General features: G+C 42.3%; 1 pseudogene; it reads left to right on the top strand.

Moving 5' to 3' along the window:
• The first annotated feature begins 1,081 nt into the window (after positions 1–1,081).
• LOC147422983 (25S ribosomal RNA) lies at positions 1,082–2,716 on the top strand (annotated as a pseudogene).
• The last annotated feature ends 5,893 nt before the right edge of the window (positions 2,717–8,609 follow it).

Consider the following 8,609-nt stretch of genomic DNA (forward strand, 5'->3'; position numbering starts at 1 on the left):
CTTTGTTTCTCCTCCTTTCGGGTAATTTCACATCAGGTGGATGCAATTGCCATGGCTGAGAACAACACATATGTGTTCAAGATGTTTGTTGTTGAGGATAATTGGATGGGGAAATCACCCAATGTGGGCCTACATGATGCAACATGTTCTTCTGTCAAAAGGGCTGAGCAAGCTCGTTGGAACTTTAGAGATGTGTAGGCTCATGCATTGATTGTGTTATTTGTGAAGCACACTATACTCCTCACATTCATTCAGCTAAATCCGTAAAACATTTTTGGGATATTTTGGTTGGTCTTTATGCAAGTCGCAATGAGGCTAAAATTGCATTGATATGTAAAGAGCTAGAATCAAAGGTTATGCATGAGGAGGATGAAATAGACACTTTCCTTGCTGGTATCAAGGATATCAATGTGCAACTTATTTCTTTAGGCGACGTCATTTTTGACAGTTCCCTTATGCAAATTGTTCTTGATGCTTTGCCAGACTCTTACTTGACTTTTGCTAGTACTTGGAGACTTATGACCCAAGGATATCTTGAAGTTGCCAAGTTTGATGCATTATGCACATTGCTATTGCAAGAGTAACTTTCCAAAAAAAAAAAGGCTAAAGATTGTGCACTTGAACAGCTTTTATTGCTGCTCATAGGAAAAGTGGTAACAACATTGTAGCCACTTCTCATGGTTCTTTGGCAAGTGTCAAATTGTATGTTTCCAATGCTTCGGTCGGTAACACCTTGTCTAAAAATTCTGGTCAAAAGGGCAAAAAGAAGATGTGTTGCCATTATTGTAAAGCTAATGATCACTTGATCAAGCAGTGTCCAAAATTGAAGGCAAAAGAGGCTAAGAAGAAAGAGGCTAGTTCCACTACAAGTGCAGCAATTGTAGAGTCTTATGTGAAAGGAGATCGTGATGCTGATGTAGATGCAAAATGGGCTTTTAGTGTAGAGTTCACTTATGATCCTTCTATCCATGATGTATGTATGTCAGTTGCTATAGATGCTCATGTGTGGTACTTTGACAGTGATGCTACAAAGCACATTACCTGTCCTCCTAACTTGTTTTCCTCTCTCCAGGATGTCCCTCATGGGAGTTCAGTCACTTGTGCCAACAATGCCTCTTATTTGATCAAGGGATTTGGAAAGATTGTACTGACTGCTATGAATGACAATTCTTTCATAGTCCCCTAGAAAGAGGGTGAGAGACCCGTCGAGCTCGGGCCCTGTCGCTCCACGAGGCACCGTTGACGAGGTGGGCTGTTTCGGAATGCAGCCATAAGTGGATGGTAGATTCCATCCAAGGCTATATACGGGCAAGAGACCGATAGCAAACAAGTACCACGAGGTAAAGATGAAAAGGACTTTGAAAAGAGAGTTTAAAAGTGCTAGAAATTGATGGGAGGGAAGTGAATGGAGGCCGCGTGTGCACCCCGATTGGATGCGGAATGGCAAGAGCTGGTCCTCCGCTTGACATAGGGTGCTGGTCAACGTGGGCTGTGCAGCGGGACAAGAGGGGGATTTCGTCGGCTCGGCGATGCCATTCCGCTTGTCGAGGCACAAACCACATGCCATTCATTGCGGGCTTTATGCGCCTACGCGCTCGAGATGCTGGCACTCCGGGATTTCCATCTGACCCGTCTTGAAACACGAACCAAGGATTCTAACATGTACGCAAGTCGATGGGTGGAAAACCCACTGAGGTGCAAGTAACCTGACAGGTAGGATCCCCCTCGAGGGTGCACCATCAAGCGACCGTGATCTTCTGTGAAAGGTTTGAGTGGGAGCGTACCTACTAGAACCCAGAAGATGGTGAACTATGCCTGAGCAGGGCGAAGCCAGAGGAAACTCTGGTGGAGGCTCGTAGGGATACACTGATGTGCAAATCGTTCGTCAGACTTTGGTTACAGGGATGAAATACTAATCGAACCATCTAGTATCTACTTCCCTCCAAATTTTCCCTCAGGATAGCTGGAGCTCTTTGCAATTTTATCAGGTAAAGAGAATGATTAGAGGCATTGGGGGTGAAAAACCCTCGACCTATTCTCAAACTTTAAATAAGTAAGCGGTCGGGGCTACTCTGTTGAACCCCAGTGCAGAATGAGAGCTCCAAGTGGGCCATTTTTGGTAAGCAGAACTAGCGATGCGGGATGAACCAAAAACAGGGTTACGGAGTCAAACTGCGCGCTAACCTAGATCCCACAAAGGGTGTTGATTGATTAAGACAGCAGGACTGTGGTCATGGAAGTCAACATCCACTAAAGGAGTGTGTAACAACTCACCTGCCAAATCAACTAGCCCCAAAAATGGATGGCGCTGAAGCGCACGACCTATACTCGACCATCACGGTGAGTGCGAGGCCCCAATGAGTAGGAGGGCATGGGGGTTGTGGCGAAGACCAAAGTGAATAAAGGTTCCATGTGAACAACAATTGGACATGGGTTAGTCAATCCTAAGAGATGGGACATGGTGGTGGACGACAACATGACCGAATCTGGAGACGCCGACGGGGGCCCCAGGAAAAGTTCTCTTTTCTTTTTAATAGCATGTCCACCCTGAAATCGGATCACCCAGAGATAGGGTCCAATGGTTGGTAGAGCACCGCATATCTCACGGTGTCCGATGCACCCCCGACGACCCATGAAAATCTAGATGAGCGAATGCTGATCGTGCCTGATTGTACTCATAACTTCATCAAGTCTCCGAGGTGAACAACCTCTGGTCGATAGATCAATGTCGGTAAGGGAATCGGCAAAAGAATCCGTAATTTTGGGAAAAGGGTTGGCTCAGAGGGCTAGGTCTAGGGGTCTGCGGTCCGACACCGGAGGCTATCGGGATCTCCCCGAGCTACCCCAGCGGCGAGGGTGGGCCTTCGTGTGCCCACTGGGCAACGACTGTAGAACGTTGCCCCTTGTGGGGTGGCCCTCCCTATGCAATGAGCAGCCATCTCAGAACTAGTACAGACAAGGGGAATCGGATTGTCTAATTAAAACAAATCATTATGATGGTCCCCACAAATGTTGACGCAATGTGACTTCTACCCAATGCTCTAAATGTCAAAGTGAAGAAATTCAACCAAGCACGGTAAACGGCGGGAGTAACTATGACTCTCTGAAGGTCCAAATGCCTCGTTATCCAATTAGTGACGTGCATGAATGGATTAACGAGATTCCCACTAACCCTATCTACTATCTAGAAAAACCACAGCCAAGGGAACGGGCTTGGAAAAATCAACGGGGAAAGAAGACCCTCTTGAGCTTGACTCTAGTTCCTCTACTTTGTGAAATGACTTGAGAGGTGTAGAATAAGTGGGAGCCTTTGGCGCAAGTGAAATACCACTACTTTTAACGTTATTTTACTTACTCCGTGAGGTGGAACAGGGCTCTACCCCTGCTTCTAGTCCTAAGGTGCACCTACATTAAGGTTCAGGGCTTCTTGAACACAATCAAACACCAAATTTTGGTGACGTCTCATCAAATTTCCATACACTCTCATAATTGTTGTCATCTAACACTTTACCTCCTATAGTGGATTCATGTAGATTAGCTTGCTTTTAATCTTGTATACCTGTTCAAGGGGAGATGTTTATAGTTTGTTTTTTTGGATTAGAGATGTGCAAATTTGTCTCTTGGATTAGAGATGTTTTGTCTTCTGGATTGGGAAGGTTACTTCATTTTGCTCTTGGACTTGAGTGTGTTGTGTCATTCTAACACTTTTCATAGCCCAAACCCTAAGGGTAGGATTTTTAGTTTATGTAGGCTTTTCCCTATAGTTTGTTCTTTTTGGTGTGTATGGCAAGGAATCATGTGACTATCATGTACCTAATCCTAGGTGTATATGAGGATAGCTGACTTGTATTTGGTGACTTTTTAGCCCCCCACACTTCTACAATTGACCCACGATTATTGGGGGTAATTTGGAGGTGATACATGCACTTGTACTACCTAATGTTAGCCCTATTTGAAGGTGCAATCATGTACTCCCATTGTTAGTTCAATCATCAAGTTCACTTTGTGACCATTCTCTCTCTTGGTGCACGCTTTGATCAAGTGTGTATCTAGTTGCTAATGTCCATTATGCTTAAGTGATGTGAATGCCTCTTCGCACTATCCACCATTGGCTTTAGCAGATGTGGATGCATTCCCACATAGAAAATTTGGTTGGATATAGACATCTTGAGGATTTTCTAGGGATGGGCAAATGTGAGGTTGATATTAGGGTGAACCTCACTCATCCACAATCAAAAAAATTGAACTCACACATCATGATTCGGTACCTACATGGATATCTGAAGTTGATAGAACATAAAGATTTTGTTGTACATTTTTGGAAGCCATGTGGTAGTGATGTGTGTGAACACACTTAGGACCGTCGTTAGGAGGGTTTCCCCCCCATGCATTGTATATACGCCCATCACTCTAGGGCTATCTTATCTTTCCATTGCACACTAAGTAATACACTCTCTATTGTGTGCCTTGAGATTTTTTCATCTTCTCCAAGTTGTGTGTGTTTTCCTGCAACCCTATTTCAACAATTGGTATTATAGCAGGTTGCATCCTCCCGGGCTTAGTCGCTAGCAACTCCAGCACATGCTTGCTCACTTTCTCCTACATTCGCAAGTTGACAAATATTATGGGAGAAATCGTAGAGCTCAACCTTCTCAGATTTCTGATTTGAGCTCATTTCGGCCTTCATTTACATTACAGGTAGTATTGTGCAGGTTATTTCGTCATTTTGTGCAAAAATTCTATCAATGTCGTTTTCTACATAACAGGTCCCTTACGATCTTCTACGGTTTTTGCTATATAGCACGTGCTATTCCCACTTTCTTTCTCCTCTTTTTGGGTAGTTTTCACATCGTGCGGCATTTACCATGGCTAACAACAACACAGATGTGTTCAAGATGTTTGCTGGCTACGGACATATTGGATGGGGACAATTACCCTACGTGGGCTTATATGATGCAACATGTTCTTGTGTCGAAGGGTGTTTGGAACATTGTGTAGTGCATTGATGTACGTCCTGGTTCTAAGGATACAGACGATTTTGAGGATGTTTCACGTCTTGCTGCAAGGATTGTTGCTATTAGAGATGTTTTGCCTACGGTTGAGCAAGCTCGTTGGGATGTAAAAGATATGCAGGCTCATCCATTGATTGTGTTGTCTATGAAGCGCACTATTACTCCCCACATTCGTTCAGTGAAATCTGCAAAACAGGCTTGAGATATTCTGGCTAGTCTTTATGCAAGTCACAATGAGGCAAAAATTGCATTGTTGCGTAAAGAGCTAGAGTTGAACATTATGCATGAGGAAGATGACATGGACACTTTGTTTGCTGGTGTCAAGGATATCAATGAGCAACTTATTTTTGCAGATGAAGTCATTTATGACAGTTCCCTTGTGCAGACTGTTCTTGATGCTTTGCCAGATTCTTACCAGTCTTTTTCTAGTACTTGGAGACTTATGACCCAAGGAAATCCTAAAGTTTTCAAGTTTGATGCATTATGCACATTGCTGTTGCTAGAGTCACTTTCTTAAAAAAAACGGGACTTTATTGCTGCTCAAAGAAAAGGTGGTAACAACAATGTAGTCACTTCTCATTATTCTTCTGCGAGTGGTATATCACTTGTTTCTAATGCTTCCGCTGGCAGCAATTTGTTTGGGAATTTTGGTGATAAGGGTCAAAGGAAAATGCATTGCCATTATTGTAAAGCTAATGATCACTTGATCAAGCAGTGTCCTAAGTTGAAGGCCAAAGAGGCTAAGCAGAAAGAGGTTGATTCCACTGCAAATGCTGGTTCCACTACAAATGCAGCTACTGTTGAGTCTTCATGTTGATGTTGATGCAAAATGGGCTTTTAGTGTAGAGTGCACTGATGATTCTGTCCATGATGCATGTTTGTCAATTGTTGTAGATGCTCAAGTGTGGTACTTTGATAGTGGTGCTACAAAGCATGTCACCTCTCATCGTGACTTGTTTACCTCTCTCGAGGATGTCCCTCATGGGATCACTTGTGCCAACAATTCCTCTTATCCGATCAAGTGTTGGAAAGATTGTGCTTATTGTTGCAAATGGTAGTTCTTTCACACTTGTATGTACCTGGGATCAAGAAGAATCTTTTGTCTATATCTGCACTTGCTAGACTTGGTCTTGTAGTCAAATTTGTGGATGACAAATGTATAGTACATGATCTTAGTTTCGGTGATGAAATTGTTGCATCTGGCATTTTATGCCTTGGGTTGTATAAGCTCACTTTATATGACACGTGTGGGCAAAATTTTGCAATTGCAATTGTGGATTCTAAGGCTATTTTAGATGCAAAACTTTGGCATGCACGTTTTGGGAATCTGGATTTTGCCAATTTGCTGCGTTTGCAAAAATTTGATATGGTTTCTTCTTTTCCGCCTCTTGAAGCACCTATCAAACATGTTTGTAAAGGCTATATTTTGGGTAAGAGACAACGTTCAAAGTTTCTAAATGATGGTTTAGTTAGGGCCACATGCAGGTTGCAACTTGTGCATATTGGCCCATGCAAACTCCATCCTTGGGCAATTACCTTTACTTTGTAACTCTTATTGATGATTACTCTAGGCATGCATGGGTACATCCGCTTAAAGCAAAGTATTTATGTGCTTCAAACAATTTTTGGCTATGGTTGAAAATGTCTCAAAATGTACTATGGGCACCCTCCGTTCTGATCTAGGAGGGGAGTATATGTCTCATGAGTTTAATGCATTTCTGGCTAGTTTTAGGATAAACACCAATGTACAATGCCTTATACGCCTCAACAAAATGGTGTTGCTGAGAGGAAAAATATGCCCCTTACGGAAATGGCACGATGTATGGTCAAGTCAAGCTTTTCTGCATTCGTTTTGTCTTGATGCCATCATGTGTTCCACTTATGTACTAAACAGGTGTCCTACGAAAGCTTTGTAGTCTATGACTCCATATGAAGCATGGCATGATAGAAAGCCTTCTATTGAGTACATGCGTGTTTTTGGCTATTTGGCATATGCTTTGGTGCCACAAAGGCAGTGCAAGAAATTGGATGATAAGGCTGTCAAATGTATTTTTGTTGGTTATAGTGTTGAAAGCAAAGGTTACAAGTTATATCATCCACAAACGAAGTGTACCTTGGTCTCACGAGATGTTGTGTTTGTGGAAGATTTTGTTCAACTCTTGCTATCATGTACTAGAGAGAGTAATGTAAGCTCACAGGACATTTATGACACTTTGTTGCCTCTTTTTAGTGGTGGAAGTTTGAATGTAAATTCCAATGAGGCAAATGTACAACCTATGGGGGCCTGTGAAAATATTACAGATCAGCCTATTACTGATGCAGATGTACATGATGTACTTGATGAGGAAAGGGTTGAGAATGGGCAAGCTAGAGGTATGCCTAAATGGTTGGTGCATAATTTGTGTGACAGTAAATTGGATGCACCTTTGTCTAGTCGTACTCATTCACGTTCACGTTCTTGGCATGCATCTTATGTATCAGATTGTTATGCTTTGGCTGTGTCTAGCTTACGATGTTGAGGAACCTCTGTCTTTTGATGAAGCACAGAATTCAAAAAATTGGATGGCTGCCATGCAATCAGAATATGATGCACTTATAGAAAATGACCCACGGACTTTATGTGATTTGCCTCCTAGAAAAAAATCCATTGGTATGAAGTGGGTTTACACAAGTTGAAACGCAAGCCAGATGGTGAGATTGATCGGTATAAGGTTATGCACAGCAAAAAGGCATAGATTATGAAGAGACTTTTGCTCCCACTTTTCGTATGACTACTATGCGTTTTCTATGTGCATTGATAGCTCATTTTGGTTGGGATGTACATCAGTCAGACATTGTTACTGCTTTCTTGAATAATGACATATTTGAGGAAGTTTATGCAACACAGCCTCACGGTTCTGTCAAGGAAGGACAAGAAGATAAAGTGTGCAAATGTAAGAAAGATTTGTATGGGTTGAAGCAATCTCCTCATGCTTGGTATGTGAAGGCTGACACTCATTTGGTCAAACGAAGCTTTCGTAACAGTCCATGAGAAAGCACATTGTATGTAAAGCGTGAGGATGATGTACTTCTCGTTGTGGTTCTCTATGTAGATGATTTGTTAATCATTGGATCAAATGAGAAACATATTGCTGAATTTAAGGCTGATTTGAATGCTACTTTCAAGATGAAAGATTTGGGGTTGTTTCATCATTACTTGGGTATACAATTTAAGTAGTGTGATGGTGGTGTTTCCTTGTATCAGAAAAGTTACATAGAGACATTGCTACTTTCAAGATGAAAGATTTGGGGTTGTTTCATCATTACTTGGGTATACAATTTAAGTAGTGTGATGGTGGTGTTTCCTTGTATCAGAAAAGTTACATAGAGACATTGCTATGTATGTTTGGACTTGAGGATTTCAAACCTATTTCCACTCCCATGGAAACATGTTTGAAACCGAGTCTTCATGATGCTGGTGATCCTGCCGATGTCACTCTTTACCAAACTGCTATTGGCTGCCTCATTTATGTATGCACCACGAGGCCCGATATTCAGTTTGCAGTCTCACATGTCAGTAGACCCATGCATAGCCTAGGGTCTAAGCATTGGCAGTGT

This window comes from Adiantum capillus-veneris, chromosome 26 (assembly GCF_014529385.1).
Source record: "Adiantum capillus-veneris isolate H3 chromosome 26, ASM1452938v2, whole genome shotgun sequence".
NCBI lineage: Eukaryota > Viridiplantae > Streptophyta > Polypodiopsida > Polypodiales > Pteridaceae > Adiantum > Adiantum capillus-veneris.